We start from the raw sequence: 19,280 nt of genomic DNA, 5'->3' as shown, positions 1-19,280 counted from the left end.
ACTGTGCATTGCTGTGCGATCGAGCGTTTTACAAATACCTAAATTAAAAAGGTATAAAAAATTGCACTTATGATGAAACTGTTATTTGACCTTTTACTATTAAATTGTTATTAAACACCTAATCCCACAGCAAATACATAGCTTTTTGCCAGTTAGTTACTACCTACTTTTACGAAGATAGATCCGCAGCATTGCATTACCATAACATTTCTATTTTACCCAAAAATTGCCTTCTTAAAATTTAAAGACAGAATATATTTGTATTACATTTAATTTATTGCATGCTCTTTGTGAGAATGTAAGTGGTTTATTTAGTTACATCTATTATATGAGTTCTCTACATAAACATTATAATATAATGAGATGTAATTATAAGAGAAAATGTGATTGTAGATAAGGTTTCGGTGCTTTAATCTTTGGAAATTAGGAAAATTTTATAAGATCTTATACAGGTACTATTTTATTTTGTTTCACTGGTGCATTTAAATACTGTGATCCTAACTATAGTGAGCGTATTTTTTATGTTAGAATTTCGGTCTAGTAAGAACTTTGTTATTAGATTATATGTAAAATTCTTTTTACCTATATTTTATATTATAATTTTTATCAAGATGTTTTTTAAAACCTTGTATAAAATTATATTTATAGTTTACTTGAAAAATACCACTTGTTCATTTGTTCTCATAATTTTTGTTAAATTGAATATCAAAGTTCGAATTCAATAATGAAAGGGCTTTTTTAACCCGATCTTGGAATTTTGTATTCGGCAATATTCTCATTCATAACATACTGATTCATATAAGCATAATTGTTGTCTTGTAACATAATATGATATATCGATTTCAGAGATTTGATGGTAGTTGTAATTCAATATCAAGTTTTTTTCGAAACGCGGGACAATCCGGGACAGAAAATCTAAATTCAGGACAAATATTGCTTTTTAAGATAACTCGGGACTAAGGTGGAAATCCGGGACTGTTCCCGCAAACTGGGACGTATGATCACCTTACCTTCACATGTGGAATATCAAGAGTATGGCCATTCAACTACCGTCTTCATTTTAAATTAAACTTTTAATCGGTCAATTTATGTGACTGCATATTCCATATATTATCGATTTAGTAATCTATTCCATCATATGAAGATTTAAAGAAACGATAGCATAACTACTTGTCGGATGATACACACATGCGAATTATTTGTTTATGTTATCGCTGTAGTACCGCTACAAAATCCGATTGATCAACCGTCCAGTACATTGCGCAAGAACTTTTCATATATCTATAAAGAAACATTAAACTAGATGGTATGGCATTTATATAGCACTAAAACCGTCCGTCGCACAATCCAGAGTTTCGTAGTAATGAGCAAACCGGAATGAAAGTGGTTTATAAAATGCTACACGTACGTTGGCATGATATAACATTGATTTATTCATAGCTATTTTCTTTAAAGACATCTATTAGCATACCGATCTTTATGTAAAATGTTTAACATATCGGGTTTAACGATTACTCAGTGCATTGCTGATAAATACAAGAACAGCTACCGACCTCGCTGAACCCGCGAGCGTCGGCCGCGGACCCATCAGCCATTACGTCGCCCCAAAGCCCCACACGTCCCCCGAGTCGCACTCAAACCGTTTGCCGTAATGACGTAATACATTCTCTTCTCGAGCGATTCCGGCGAGACGACCGTCGACTCCTCACGGTCTGCCGCGAAAGGGTTAAGAAAGAAAATTGAATTCGTTATTTTCTTTTAAAATTGATTTCATTATCTCGTCCCACAGTATCGAACCCGCCCCCCAACCCTTTCGGCCGACGAGCCCCATCCACTGCGCTGGTCCATCTTCACTCGAACTCATCTTGTGCGTTTTATTAATTGCTTCGCTCGGACAGTAAAGTGCGAGTCTAGCGGCCCTAGAATTATAGCACGCCAATGACGTTTACTCTTTTACTCTTTTACTTTACACACTGAGAGATCTCGAGCCTTTCTTTCGCTCGATCGATTGTATTTCTTTCTGTGTCTGCGTTTTCATCTTTTGCGAGTTGAAAAAGCTTTTCTATCATTTCTACTGTTTTGTTTTTCTCTTCGATACTCATTAAATAATCACAATAGAAACAAATCTTTGATAAATAGTAAAGAACTATTGTAAAATATTATATTAACTAGTAGTGGTCATGACATCGTGCCTTAAGGCAAATTGCTAGAACTTTCCGAACAGTAATTCAAGATTTTTAAATGCCTTAAATTTTTATGAAAACTTAGATTTTTGAGAATTTTTAAATTTTTTACAAAACTTTTCGTACCGTAATTTAAGATTTTTTAATGCTTCAATTTTGAATTCAGATTTTTGAGAATTTTTAAAGTTTAAAAAGAAATCGACTTTTTGAAATTTTTTGAAAAGTTTGACAAAAATCTACTTTCTTGAAAATTTTAATATCCTTTGCTTTACTTTTAATATCTTTTACCTTCATCTAAGACATTGGTTTGGACTATATAAGTGATTTTTAAACATTATAAATCTTGATACGAAACCCATAGAACATATTGAACTTTTATTAAAATATCTATCATCTCTATAAAATATCTGATAATTTTATGTGCATATGTCTAATGATAATTTCTGACCGCCATATAACATCTCTTTTTTTATTTTTGAAACCGCTGGACTTGCTCTCCCAAAAATTCAATTGATTTATTTCGTCAGTACAAGTAAAATGCTTTTCGAATCATTCAAATCGGGAGCTTCGTTCTCTCCAAAACTGATTTGCCTTGTTATGTACTTTCTGTTCCGTATCTACTAAACGGCCAGACCTGTCGTTTTCCAAAAACTAATCAGGGCGATTCCTCATCAATAGGAATCGAATGTATTTATAATTATTCGAATTGGTTGATCCTTGCTCTCAAAATTGTATTCGCACATATATACATTATGCTACACACACACATACATCCATTTTTTCTAATGCTTGCTAAAATGTTCAGAAACCTTTGAAACGTAAAGGTATGTAAAAATTTTCATTTTTGATTTTGTTGCGATTATTATAACTTACCGGCGATCTTTTTTACGGATAACATGGGATTAAAATTAATATGTATGTATAAGTGATTAATATTAGAATACATTAATATTAATAAACAGATATGTAGGTCTGTATGCAGTGAGTATGTAAATACCACAAGTAACTATCATGAATAACGCGTTTATATAATTAAAAAACTTCAGAAACTAAAACAACAGATTTTTAATTTTATTAATATTTTTCATATAAGCATCTCGTATATGTATGTAATATCTTTGTTATTAATATTTTATAAATACCGATATTAATGGTATTGCTATTTTTATTCTGAAATAGTTCCAATGTCTTTACAATTAAAAATAAAATACTGAACATCTATAATTGCTTTTCATAATTAAAAGTGCTCTCAAGAATATCGAAGTTATTAAGCGCAAGGATCAAATTGGGTGAAAGTTCTTGTTGTGGAAAATTCAATTATCGATTAAGATCTTTATTATCGTTATATTAGTAAATTAACCGATTATACTTGGGATATAAAACCAACGTTTTATAAACTTTTGATCTGATGAAATACAATATGATTCATGTACACCTGTGCAATGAACCTAACAAGAATGCCAGAGTGAAATTATAGAGATAAGCTTCTTACTAGAATCTGAGCAGAAACTAATGTTGGTGCTAGTTTTTCATATCAGAATTGATTATGAATTATTTACATTGATTTACTATAAATTATTAATAACAGTTAAATTATGGGTTAGTGCATCGTTAGATAAATTGGATACATGAATAATCAACTATCTGATTTTTTATAAAAAAAAACTTTCGTATTTCAGCGTTTTCGTGCAAACCAGAATATGCTTTTAGATATAAATAATTATAGAGTTCTAAAACAGATATATATTTCTGCTTGTAAGATATTTAAATACAAGAGGCAAAGGGTCAATAAAAAAAGTACAGTTATTCTAACTTCATCAACCAATGTAAACAACATCCTATGTTCTGACGGTCTGAGCAAGTGATACAGACACTTCAATTCAACCCTCTCTATAAACAATGATACCGGTTGACAAAAATTAGAAATTGAACTCAATTTTATATAAAAACAATAAAAAAAATTAATCAAGGGTGTGTGAGCAAGAAGACAATACATTTATATTACTAGGGTGTAATTTTAAAAATTATTTAAATACGATTTTATTAAGTATGATGGGCCATTGCAAAAACTAAAATTCATTATTATTAACTTCACGAAGTAACAGTTTGTTTTCGCTAAAAAAAATCATAATTGCTAATTCTATGTTTTCCGGACATTTTAAGTCATTCTGAATCTTGGATAAGAAGGAGTGTTGATCATATTTCGGAGATGATCGGCCGAGCTGTTTTTTCAGGATTAGTAAAAAAGCGTACGCTTTTGCCAAAGCGTAAATTTTTTGACAAAGATGAGCCAAACCGTTTCTTTGTATATAAATAGTAATTTTCTTGCATTTGAATGTTCTAAATGTCAATCTGAAAAAATTAGAGACCTGCGAAAAGTGGCATTTTTTTTTTTTTAATTCATGATAATGCACTACTTTTTTAGGGCATTCAAACACGTGTTTGTGTAATTATTGCATACTATAATTATATAGAATATTAGGCTGCTTAAAAAAATATGAATTGGAGATCGCATTGATTGGTTTTTAGTCAAAACGAAAACTTTATTTTCGAAATAGAAAGTTGAAAATTTTATCTAAATAGCTAAATCTCAATTCTTATTGATTTTTGTTATTTATTTATTTAGCCATCTATTTAGCCATCATATTATTACATAATAATTATAACTATATGTACAAATGTAACAATCATATTCTTGTGACTATATTTATCATATAATTGAAATTAAATTCAAATTTTTATTTTATAATTGTTAATAAAGTTTATAATGAATTATTATTGATTAAGTCGTTTATTTACACATCCTAGTTAGTTTTAGGGATATTTTAACTAGACACTTTAGTGCCAGAAGTAGAATTAACCCTTTCCACTCGTATGCCGCGGCAAAGTTGGCAAGTAGAAAGGGTTAAATTACAAATATGTATTTTATATGGATTTAAAAATAGTCTTGTATATTTTAATTAATTGATTGAATTTCTATGAAAGTACGAAGTCTAAGGGCAAATTGCCAATGACAACTAGTTAAAATAATAATTTATATACACTAGGGTGGTCCTTAATATGGAAATTTTCGAATTTCCTTGCTTTCAAAGGCTCAAATGGTTCCAAAATAATAAAACATAATTCTCTGAAAGTTTTAGCTCTTAATATTAACTTTTTGTTAGAGCGCAAATCAATCAAACTTTGTATGGAAATAGCATGGAATAAATTTTGAAAATTAAAAAAAAAAATTTTTTAAGTATAACTTAGTGACAAATGAATTAAAAGTAAAAAATTGTATTATTTTTTATTGAAAATTCGATACTCTGCAAAATTTTTGAAAATTTTTTCATGCTATTTCCATACAAAACTTTGATTGAATTGCGCTCTATCTAAAAGACAATATTAAGAGCTAAAACTTTCAGAGAATGGTTTTTTATCAATTTGGAACCATATTGAGGATCAGCCTGTTATACACATATAATTTTGCATTGTAAATAGGAGTTAATCGTCGTATTCTATTCTATTAAATAATGACTTCGCAATATATTCAATTCTATTAAATAATGAGTTCACAACTCAGTACCTATATGTAAAGACGATAACCACATTTTCATTAACGAAAATGGTAACGCGTGGGAGAAGCACGTTGGCGCTGAATTTATTGAGACAAGCTTAAGCATTTTGCGGAAATTTTTGGTATGCAAACGGTAGTAATGTGGTTAGCTATAGTAACGGTAATATTATTTACGATAACGTTGATATACGACTTTAACTCATTACTGTGGATTACATAGAAATAATATTCTTAATTGCAATGGTTTATATATAGAAATAAACCAATTACTTTGCTCTTGTTCACCGATGTATATTATAATGGGCCAGAGGATTATAATAAGCATTATGGGAAATAAAATTGTGTTGAAAGTATTAAAATAGTAATTAACTGAGCTAGTAATGCCAAGATAGACAAAAGTTGCAGAAAAGTTGTTTTAAAAGCGCGGCCCATTATTCTAAACTTCATGGAATATTTACAATTCAACTACTTTTAGGACTAATATTAGGCCTAATATTTTACGATATACGTTTGAACCGTAAACTTTATCGTCATTGAAAGTTCCATTAAAAACGAAAAAAAAATTAACATTTAAATACGAAAGAACGTCTTAACCGTGCTTTTCCAAAAGCTAATTATTACGATTCCCAAACAATATATAAATATGTTTGTCATTTTTATGTAGCAAATCTAGTATGTAAAGATAATGAGAAAAATGATATATGTACTATGAAAAATATGAGAAAAATGCATAAAAGTCTTTAAAAAGTGAATAATAGTAATAAAATGGCAATGGGAATTACAATAAGAGAGGGAAAAGGAATTATAGGTTTGTGGTGCTCTTACATTATGGACATGCCTTCGTACAGACTATTATTTGTTTTATTTATTTTTTATTTATTTGTTTATCATATAGCTCACAGAGTACCTCCAGGGGGGCTCGAAAATACAATTTTAATAATACATATTATAGTAATACAAATATACTAGTATATGATATTACGATGCATACTATAATATAATATATAACATAACAATACATAACACAAAATAAAAAACTATCTAATTATTAACGTTGAAACTAAATTATATATGATGGAAATAACATATTTGTGACAAAATATCAAGATTAACTTGTACAGATAGTAATTAATTGTTTTACTGATGTATTGTGAATATCGGTATCTTTATTTTCATGTTGAAATTAAAGGACATTAGCACTATAGGTGAGTTTAATAGAGCATTAGTCTTAAGAACTTATTACTACTAGGGAAGTATTATAAAATAATGAGTAGTACTGCCCTAGGGCAGGTCCGTGAGCTGTGTTAAATTCAAATTCGATTCAGGGAAGAATAGTATGATAGGTTTCCCTCTGCCATTTCACACCGCAGTACCCAAGATGGGATTATTTTTAAATGGAAACATATTTTTATACTTAAGGGGCACAACTAGTGTGAAATTTTCAAAAAATCGAATTTTCTATTTTTCCATATTTCGATAGGTTATACCTTTAAAAATAACATACTAAAATTTCAAATCGATATCTTAAATAGTTTTTGAGTCACAGCCATTTAAAAATATATATATATATATACATATATATATATATATAGTATATAGTATATAGTATAACGATCATTTAATCTTTAGACGCGTTTTTCTCGAAACAGAATTTTCCGAATTTGCTGCAGCGATTACTCAAAAACAAATGATCCGATCAGTACCATTTTTTTTTACATGTTCTATATATAGTTTTCCGTAAAATGAACTATTGATTTTTTGATCGGATCAAAAATCAAATTTTGGCAGTCCAAAAACGACCAAAATTTTGGGTAAAATTCGACTTTTTTTTAATTTTTGATTTTTTTTCTTTGTCGTAATTCATTTTACAGACAATATTATGTAGTTTAACAAGATTTTTTTTTAAATTTCGTCCACGTAGAAGGCCGGAATCACTGCAGCAGTGAAGGGCCTTTTTTTGTCGTGCCGTTGCAGATCGACGATAACTTAAAAAATATTTAATTTTTTTCTTCGAAAATTTTACTATGTATTCTTAAGACATGTATAAATATACTTCTAAAATATTGAAATGATTGAAAAAGTAGTTTTTTTTAATATAAACTCCCAAAAAACACCTTTTTTAGGCGGTTACACTAGTTGTGCCCCTTAAGTGTGTGTGTATGTATATATGTGTGTATGTATGTATTATATTCAGATAAATATCTCCGCCACATTCAACTCAACATGGCCGAACAGGTTTATTTGCGTTATTTAACATTTTTAATATATCTCCCAAGATTGTAAAACAATGAAAATAGATACGGCATTTGACTTTCAAGGGAGAGATGATGCATTTATCTCGGAACAGTCACGCCTTCGCCCGAAAGATTCTGGCCATTACTCTTGTACTTATTCTTCGTTAGTTTTAGAGCCAAAAACTTGTGCTAGCCAGCCGCGTGTTTCTTTTTTCTTCCGCTACTTGGCTTCATTTCTTCCCTCATTCTATTATTCTGCAGTTGGGTTTTTGTTTCTCTGCGGAACGATGCATTATCTCCGCTAAATACATCGCCATAAAAACGAAAGGAAGTACCAAGAACTGGGGCCGCAGATAAGCAATGATTTAATGCACTCTAGTTTATTCTATGTAATACGGATAGCTATTCAATTACAATTACTTAAGGTATGCAATGCATAATCAACTATTACACTGTTAAATTTATTTGCAAACGCATTGCTGTGGCTTCGTAGTGTTATACAACATGTTATTAGCGGTCTCTAGCAATTTTCGAGGAATTATTTTTATGGCCTTTGTGATTTAGTTTTAAAAATTCAGAACGTATTTATTTGTCTTCGATATGATGAACTTGATGATGAACATTGTATTATGTTCGAAATTTAATGTTTTTTTCAGAAGCGAATATTTGTGCAGCTACTATGATTATTATAAAATTACTATCTTTTTAATATTAATTATGAATAAGTTTGACAAGATCCTAAAATAATATCTATTATTATTGATTACGGCTTGCTTATGAATATATAAAATAAATAAATAAATAAATTACTCTATCTCAAAAAAAACATATTGTGTATTGATTGATATTTTCTAATGCGCCAATTCTCGTATTACATGGCTATGTTGAAGATTTTGTATTCTCGGTGCACCTATTTTATTTTGATAAATTTTCTTTTCTTGGCGTTCGAATTTTCGAGAAAATTTTATTGCATTTAGTTTTAAAAAGTTTTAAAAATTCAGAACGTATTCGTTGCTCCATCTCAAAAAAAACATGTGAGATTTTTGTTGTTAAACTCTTTAATACTAATTATAATAATAATAATTTATCATGTTTGTGAATGGGCCAATTCTTGGATAATATGACTGTTATGTTAAGAGTATGTTGAAGATTTCGTTTTCTCGGTAGCAATTTTATTTTGATAAATTCTGTTTTCTTGATTATTTTTATGACCTTTGAGATTTAGTTTTAAAAATTCGGAATATATTTGTTGCTCCATCTCAAAAAACATGTTGTAAAGTTTTTGTTATAAAACTGATGAGTTATGATTATAATGGGCAAATTCTCAGATAATATGCCTATGTTATGTTAAGATATGTTGAGGATTTTGTATTCTTGTACGTCTATTTTATTTTGATGAATTTTGTTTCTTTTGATATTGGCTTTCATTGTGTTGATGGTGTGTTGATACAAGCGTTTTTTCAAAATTTTGATACTGTCAACAGTTGAAATCTAATTTCCAAATAGCATAACTGTTAAAATAACATTATTTTGACTTCACGTTTTTTTATTTATAACAGCAACACATCAGTACCTATTATTTTGAACTGCTTAATTTTACATTCATGTCGCCATATAACGTAAAACATATAACCGAGAATAGCTATTACACTTATAGTAACATTATTAATGGAATAGGGATAATTTTATCGTAAGGCTTGTAACCGAAAATAGGTCCATAATTTGTTATTTTGCTAAAGTTTTTTTCTGCGATCACCTGTTCACCATCACCAACAAAAATCTTATGTTTTTACCATGAAAAATAAAGATCTGAATTATCAAAACGTACCAATTTATATTTTTAATTGTGTTTTTACTTTTTAATATGTAGTACGCTATAAAAATGTAGCATTTATTTTATTCAATTTATTTTCATCAATTTCTATTTGACTCTCCCGTGGGTTAATCCTAAGATCTTCGGCCTTCCAATCCAAAGGTTTCAGATTTGACACTCATTTTGGATGCCAAGCAGTGATTGGTTTTCAGGATAAAAATATATTTCCAAGTGAAATTAGCGCTTCTCGAGCATTGTTGCATCAAATTAAAAATCATCAGTATTAGAGAAATTCTAATAATAAGGATTCATCAAATATAGATAGCCCAACTGTTGGGTTGCTTTCTAAAAATGCTAGGTAGTTAAAAATTATCATCATGCAACATCTCATAAAACACTTAGATCCTGTGTCTACTAAATGAAAAATACTCTATCCTATTTCAGTTATTAGGCTTATATAATGCTATATTAGATGCAGCTATGTAAAATTATTTTAATAGCTTATATTGAAAGTCTAAATAAATTTCCCGATAAGCGTCCTGAATAAAATTCGTTCACCGTTTTTTCGGAAATCATCAATCGTACAACTGTCGACTGGTACTGGTTAAAACCACGCCCACTAATTGTCTTACGTAACGATAAAAAGTACTCTAAACAGTTTCGACAATCGACGAAAAAAAACAAATTAACATTGAAATCGAACCATCTGGCTTATTGCCCAGAAATTGTATCAGCCGCCTTGTGTACATGTGTTTATATTTACTTGAAAATTGCAAGTAGTACGTTTCAATGTTGAGAGATTACAGGTTACGACATGAAGTAATTGCTTACTGGCATTCGTTTGTGTGGCTTATTTCATTTTTTCACCGGACGCATGGCCCGAGTAGTAACTTATCTGTTTCGTTCTTGCATTAGACACAGATATCTTAATAATCGATCGAGCTTAATAATTTTTCGAGATTAATTGTTTGGATAGCTAAAAGTCTTAGATGTGGTAAAAATAAAAATAATCTATTATTTTCTAGAAGTTTATAAAATAATATAATGGGTAAAACTGCTCTAGGGCAGGTCCGTCATCTGAATTAATTTACAACTAGATTCAGGTAAGAGTAGTGTGAAAGATTTTTTATTGCTATAATTGATCTATATTTTCATGTGAAAATAGACATCGCTGCTGCACAACTTCCATAAAAATTATAATTTATAATGCTGTGTTATAGTTTTGTATGTACTTTGAAACTCACCTAAGTTCTCTCCAAAATGTTGATGAGATTAAATATGAAAAATTTAAAAAAAAAACATTTTTATAAAATAATTTGCCATTATATTTTTTGCATGTATGTATGTTTTTATAGGATAGGGTAGAACGGAGATTAAAGATCCGCGGGGAGAATGATACATCTTATAAACCAGTGAGGTTAAGAGTTTTTTTAACAACAATATTTGAAAGTAGAGGGAAAAATATGTATAACCAGCTCTCACCTTGATTCTTACGACGTGGCTATCGGGAGAAAAACGACAATGTTCGAAAATATATAAAAAAAGAGTTTTCTTTCGTTGTTTAGTTTTTGGTTGTGAACACTGTTGTTTAGTTTACGAGATCGTAATATAATTTTTAAGTATACGTTATTTAATTGTTTCATAAGATGTATTGTTAATTTTAAGGTAGATTAAACATTTTGTTTTTTTATTACCTCTATTAAAGCTTACACCTGGGTGGAGTAAAAAGAACCAACTTCACCTTCACACCGGCAAAGGTGTAAAAAATAAAAAATAGCAAATAAAAACCCAAATTAAGTTCAAAAAAGCAATTTTCCAAAAGCTAAATCAAATAAATAATTATTCCAACTCTGCTGATAAATATTTCTGACAAAATACCAGATCAAGGTTATTTACAGCGTTATCTTTTGCACCCTTGAAATTTATATTTTGCATTAGTTGAATGATGTAGCTAATATTTTGTAAAATTCCTCAAAAATTAAAATAAAACATAAAACATGTTTGCTCTCTGGCCGCTTCAATTTACCCTGCCTATGGGAAAAAAAGGACCAGCTGACAATTGTTTGAAAAACGGCAAAAGAAATACATTTCTATATTGATGAATTAGCTGGGGTTCTTACTAAATATAGTAAGTTAGCTGTTTGTTTGATATTTGTTATATGTTGTGATGTAATTGATTTGGTTTCCACAATATAATTGCTCAAAATCAAATTGGATGTTTGTGCCTTGTCCTACCCTATTTCATTGGGGCACTTAACACTAACGAAAACTAAAAAAAAATTTCTTCACTTGGCGTTAACCCCAATTAATTATCTTTTTTTTTATTGGCCTCGCTTACTTGAGCATTTAGCCACCTACATTATTCTATACAATCATATATCCTATACCATCTTCAATTTCATACTACCTTCTTCTTCATATAATCCTATTCTTTCTATACTGCTTAACTTATCTTCATTCTTATTTTCTTCTTCTTTATTATCTTCTCATTTCTTCTTCTAAACACTTCTTACTTTTTCTACTATACTTCTCATTTAATCTGCTAAACTCTTTACTTCAATTCATTTTAATTCTAATTCTCTAATTTTTACACATGACTATTTTTTATTACTATTCATAATTCTATTATAATTCCAAATTAACTACCTAATATTTTTTTTCAATTTCTTGCCGGAGATTCGAACTCAGAACTTTCCAACGTGTGAATCGGGAACGCTACTCTGTGAGCTAATCCCGCCACATTATCTTATAATTAAATATATATACATGCTGTTTTTGCGGAAGAATATACCAATAACACAAATTCAAATATCGTTCAATAATCATAGAACTTACAATGCATATATTATAAGATCTATGTCAATAATCCATAACGTAACTCCATATTCTATTACGTTCCCTCAATATATGACAATAGCAAAAGTTTTTGTGTCACCTATTTTTCAGAACAAAATCACATCATTGGAATCGAATTGGAATTGCCGTTGAGCGAACGATTACCACCGAATCTGTGCACGTCGCCTCAAGGCGACGAGGTTGCGCTACTACCGGCGGGCGATGGGGCGGGTTGTATTGCTCCATTTGTTTCGTGTTTTTGATATTTATCACGGCATCCTGTCAACCGTACGCGACAAGATAATACATATTCAATTTATTTAAAATGTGATATTTTAAATATAGCTTGTCGCAGCTCTGATGTGTTGGAAATGAATAAACGATTTAGCGGTGTCACCTCGGCATGCATAACTTTCGTTACCGTTTATATACAAAGTATATTATGGCTGCGCAACTGCTCCCAATATGCAGTGTTTGTGCGAGTAATTTATAAGACGTCTCTAATTTTTGACGAGCGCCTGAACGAAGAACATTAATATAACATTTATTGTTACGCCCTGCAATTTTTTGCTGTTGTCGGTTCATTTCGAACGGAGAACAAAGTAATGATATGACGGTCAATCACGCATTTTATCATTTCACGTTAAAAAAAATTCAATGGTCTAAAGTAATTACCGATAATTAAGCAGCACTCGCCAAAATATTGTTTTGTACATTGTAGGGGGCATTATACAACTCGAAATTGATCCTTGAAATGAAATAAGGCATGTAAACCTTAATTTTAATGTTCTCAAACTTAATTTAATTTTTCAAGCAAGTAAACTTGTACTTCAAGTAGGGTAGGGCGGGGCACAAAGGTGCAATTTGACTTTTAGCAAGTATACTGTGAAAAACAAACCAACTGCATTAAAACAAATTACACATATCAAAAAACACCTATCTAGCTATATTCAGCACAATTCCTGGCTAATTAATAATTGTAGAAATGTATTTGTTTGCTGCTTTTTTCAAAAAATTTTCATCTGGTTCTTTTACCGAATGGGTGGGGTGGAAAGGGAAAACCAGGGCGCAAAAGGATTGACTATTTTATTCTTAATTTTAAAGAGGTTTTATGGTGTAATTATTTAATCAATGCGAGGCAGTTTAATTATTAGGTTAAACAACAAAATTAAAAATCGTTATCTAGATATGTATTTTTTAACAAAAATTTCTATAAACTCTTACTACTATTATAAATCTTGCTTTGGTAGGTATATTTCTGCTTAACTTACGGTAGTCAGACTCATTGTAAATTTAAATACAATTATTACAAATAAAGTGAATATAATTTTTGTTTTTAATACTAATTTTATAAGCACATTTTTTTAAAGTTTGCACTGGATACAAATTTCATATGAAAATTGAATATAAGAACTTTGGAAAAGAATTCTTAATCTGAGTTTAAAACTACTACTAATTTAATTTATCTTTTGTAAAATGGATTAATATTATTTAACATTTTTATTTACAAGTTTCTTATGGTTTACATCTCGCCAGTAGAAAGGTTATTCAATTAGGTGGTCTTTTTTACCTCAACGTACGTAAGCTATTGTTAGAGGTTATATAAAAAAAAAATCTTGAATCTAACTTCGAAATAATAATACTTTTTTGTATTTACATATGACACACAATCTGTTTAAAAATAGACATTGTGTAATTGTTTTGAAATTAACAGATGCATTTTTATAAGAAAAACCTAATGTAATGGTTTACCTTGTATTTTAGTACTACATACTAATCTAATTTTTATCTCATTTTACAAAAATGACTAAACTACAATATACACATACACACTACACATACACATATGTATACATGCACACACATATATTCTACATATACAATATACCGAGTATGGAGAAATATGAACTAAAGAATATATTTTATTATCCACTATTGTAAAAAATAACGTATTACCCGTATTATAAAACTATTTAATAACATGTACTTAAAAATTATATTCAAGTATCGGAAACTAAACAACAGTGCTCAAAAAAAAGACTAACAAAGACAAAAACTTATAAAATTGACAATATAGTTTTTTAGCTCGTGGTAGCAAAGTTAATTTAAGATAATGACTGATTGCACATTTTTTGCCCTCTACTTTTAAATTCTGTTGTTATTAATCACGAGAAGTTTTTAGGGGGAGGGAAAGTTTAACAAAAAATCACAAATATCACGTGGGGGAGAGAGGGGTATAGCAAGATATCACGTGTATTTATTTTTTACCTGATTTTTTTTAAAAAAAACGAACATTTTCAAAAAAAATCAAAAAAATTTTTTTTATTTTTTTTCAAACTAAAAGTACATGTAATGTTTGGTGGGGGAGGGAGGCAATTTTGAATATGACCACATACCACCAAGGGGGAAAGGAGGTCTAAACATCCTTGACTCGTTTTTGATATCATGTTGTTGGGCCTTTTTACCCACGGACCTTCAAGCCCCGTTCTTGAAATTATAAAAAATAATTTGTAATTTATTTATTAATTTTACCGACAGCGTTCAGCGGATGAGATCAAGTTATAAAACACTCATGTAATCATGTACGAGAAAAGAATTGTGTCGCGCTTAACGTGTATGACGAAGCGTCTCGATATGTATCGATATAATGTCGGGCATGAATTATAAGAAAAATATCAGCCACTATATGGCAATAAAATTCGAACTGTATATGATTCTTCAAAAACTCATCATCTCCGAATGTGATTCGGGCGCGACGTAAATCGAGCAAAGATCATTTGGCGACTCATTGCCATCGGGAACGGTATAAAATTACTTGAGCTCATTATAACGATATGTCATTTATAAGTCGTAATTCATCCATGTCCGGTCCGTGAACGTTGTCTCCGTAACGCGATTCTCAATATTTTGAAGGAATTGTTCTCGGAAATACACCAAATTGTGAGGAATCGATGACTGGATAAGCTTTTCACTGCAAAAGTAAAGAAAATCATCTATGTATTAAATAAAGCCTGTTTAATAATATATACTAAATATTAGGATAGATCAGGGCTTAAAGGTTCGCAGGTAAACAGGTCCACCATCGTAATCTCAAAAACAAGCTTAATATAGAATTTTTAGTGGTACTATTTCAAATTAGAAGTCAAAAGATGTATAACCTGCCATCGCCTTAATTCCTACAACGTCGCTATCAGAATATCAATATTCATACCACAAGTACCTTTTTTCCTTGATAATTTTTTTGGTTTTAAGCTCTTGTATTTAGTTTATGATACCTGAATATAATTTTCAGGCATACATCATTAAAATGTTTTTTTAAAATGTACTGTTATTTTTAAATTAGATTCAACAGTGTATATAAATAACATCTATAAAAGCTTAAATCTGTGTGGGGTAAAAAGGAATAAAAAAAATAGTACATTACGAAGTAAATTGAATGAAAACAAGCAATTTTAGAAGAGATTATATTAAATAAACAGTCATTCAGCATCTGCTCATGACACGAGTATTTCTTCCAAAATACCAGATCAAGGTTATATACAACAAAATTTTTGTAAGCAATGTTTTCATGAAATTTGTGTTTCACATTGTTGAAATAATGTAGCTATTATTTCGTGAATTTTTTTTAAAATTAAAAAAAGACCTTAGACTTGTTTGCCCCCTGGCTGCCCCTCCTTACTCCATCCATGGGTAAAAAAAAAGAAAGAGACTAGTGACAAATTTTAGAAAAATAGTATAAGAACATATTTTTATAATTAGAAGTTAACTAGAAATTTTACTGAAATAGTTTGATATTTGAATGTTTGATGTGTTGTCATGTAGTTCATTTAGCATAGACAGTATAATTACTGAAAATGAAATTAAACATTTGTGCTCCGTTCTACCGTATATTAAAATTTCAAGGAAGTACTTCATATGTGAATATTGTAAACTTCATTAAATAAAATTTCATTAAAACAATAGAAACCTGAACTAATTACAAAATAAAAGTATATAAGCTAGATTCTAATAAAATAGCATTGCGTACACTCTAAATATATCCTGCGATTGTATGACGTTTATTTTCATAACGGTTCAACACATATATGTAGAACGGACTTGCAAAGAAACGTTTGAAAATTTGCTACGGTTTATTTTTATTTTTAAATTGTAAGAAGAATGACCTGAGCGCCCGATTCGCAATGCATACATTTCGCAATAGCTTTAGCAATAGAAACTGCACACGTCTATTACAGACGTACTTGAAATATCTTACATTGCAGCAAAACTGAATAAATTTGAAATATGTAATGTAAATTTACACAAGATTAAAAATCCGCAAGTAAAAAGGTCCACCACCGATCTCTCAAAAACAAGTATAGTTAAGAATGTTTTAACAACAATATTTGAAAGTAGAGGGGAAAAGATGTATAACCAGCCATCACCTTGATTGTAACCACGTTGTTATCGGGAGATAAATGGCATTGTTTGAAAATCCATAACAAAAGTATTTTCTTCCCTTGTTAGTTTTCTTGGAGCACTGCTGTTTAGTTTACGAGAACTGAATATAATTTTTTCAGCAGTTTTTTTATATAACTTCTAAAAATCTTACACGAGGGTGGGGTAAAGAAGACCAACTAAACCTTTACTCTGGCAAAAGTTTTATGTTAAAAAAAGCAATTTCACAAGAGATAAATAAAATACATATTTATTCCACGTTTTCTGATGAATATTCTGATAAAATACCAGATCCAGGTTATGTACAGTGTTATCTCTGCAAAAATGTAGCCATTGTTAACTTCATTCGTCTCTGTAAACATACCTCATCTCTAATCACTCGTTTATTGTCTCTAATTACACTCTCCACAATATTCATCTTTATCTGTCACTATTTATCTCTCACAATATAAAATCTACGCACACATATATTATTATTTTGTTATTCTATTCATATGCCTTGCAATTTACGTCAAGACTATGAAATTGGTTGAATAATAGAGATATTATTTCGTGAAATCCCTTTAAATGAAAAATAAGATATTTGACCTGTTTGCCTCCTAACCGTCTCATTTTGCTTTACCTATTGGGTAAAATAAACATAGTGACAAATTTTTGAAAAAAACAGCGAATAAACACATTTCTACAATGATGAATTGTAAGCTGGGAGTTCTAGTGAACATAGTCAGATAGTTGTTTGTTTGATGTGTTATTTATTGTGATATAATTAGGTTGGATTTCACAATATAATAATAAACCCTATTTTTATACCAAGATGTATGTAAGTAATAATTTAAATAATGTGCAACATTTAAGAGAGCAGTTTGATTGTTTACTTAAGTTAGACGAAAATAGATTCGCCAATTAGAAATAGTCAGCAAAAACGTTTCAACGACGGGAAAACAAATCTCTTAATTTATGATTAGAAAATAAGTCATCCGACAATCATGCTCGTTTGTGAAGCGTTTGAGAATAAAGGCGATTCAGAGTAATGGCTACTGTTCCAATTCGGATCATCGAAATCCAATATGGCAAAATAAAAACTAAAAACCGAAGCATACCGTAGCGCAAATGTACTCGAGATTTTACAATTATATATCAAGCATGATATACGAGCTCGTCGATAGAAAAATACAGAACCTTGATATTAGTCATAGGATGCGATGGCTCCCATACCGTCACATATATTCTTGCTCATGTGGTAGAAGTAAAAATCATTCAACGTTTGTTTGACGGAAATGGCATCAATTAATAATTGAAAATAAATTGCTTTCTCAATGTATCGGTTTTATGTTTCGAAATATTTCAAATGTTTTTATAATAACAATTCCATTGTTTATGAAGTTATTTATCATGCCCCTATGTCTGCTTGCAGAACGGATACACCTTGTTTTATATTGATAAGATGTTTCAATTTATGACATTCTCAAATTACAATTTTTCCGATGCCATTCGATACTCATTATCACCTTATGGAAAATTTTCAACTATAGTATTTATTGTTATAACGGATGCAATCAGATATTTCGCTTAAATTCTTAGGCTTCAATTTTTGGGTCACACCTATCCCTCGGCCTCGTTTTACACGGTATTTGTTCTACACGTTTTCGATCATACACAGTTTTTGAAAATAATTTTTAACAAAATTTATTAATGTACACGAAATTTTAACCACTAAACCATAATTTGCTTATATCTATTTCAGAATATTTACTGTCAAAATACACACTACACAGTGTATGTTACAGTTAAGAATTCTTACTGGTCTATGTCTATGATGAGAATATGGCAACTCCCCATTTTATGATCAAAACTAAATTTTATGTGTGTATAAGCTAGTTTGTCTAAAGTGACATTAATTAAATTTGAATAAAAATATAATGTTAATTTCTTTTATTTATTTATTTATAATTTATAATTTATAATTTTTTCTTATTTATATAAATTATTTTTCTTGTAATTTATTAAATGTGTTTGATAATATATATTGTATATCAATATTTATTTTTCGTCCAATGTGTTTTAAGAATTTTTGTCATTTACTACCATATTAGAAACTAACACACAGGGCTTTTAATAGTTTAATATACTTTTCGTTTAGCACAATTTTTCCATATAAGAGTGAATTTTTCGAGTTACATGTTTATTTATAGAACCTATGTTCGTGATCATAAGTCGGTTTT

Source organism: Ctenocephalides felis, unplaced genomic scaffold (assembly GCF_003426905.1).
Source record: "Ctenocephalides felis isolate EL2017-DRISC unplaced genomic scaffold, ASM342690v1 CF-g0.4_SCAFFOLD_01886, whole genome shotgun sequence".
NCBI lineage: Eukaryota > Metazoa > Arthropoda > Insecta > Siphonaptera > Pulicidae > Ctenocephalides > Ctenocephalides felis.
Note: the sequence above shows the minus strand (reverse complement) of the source record.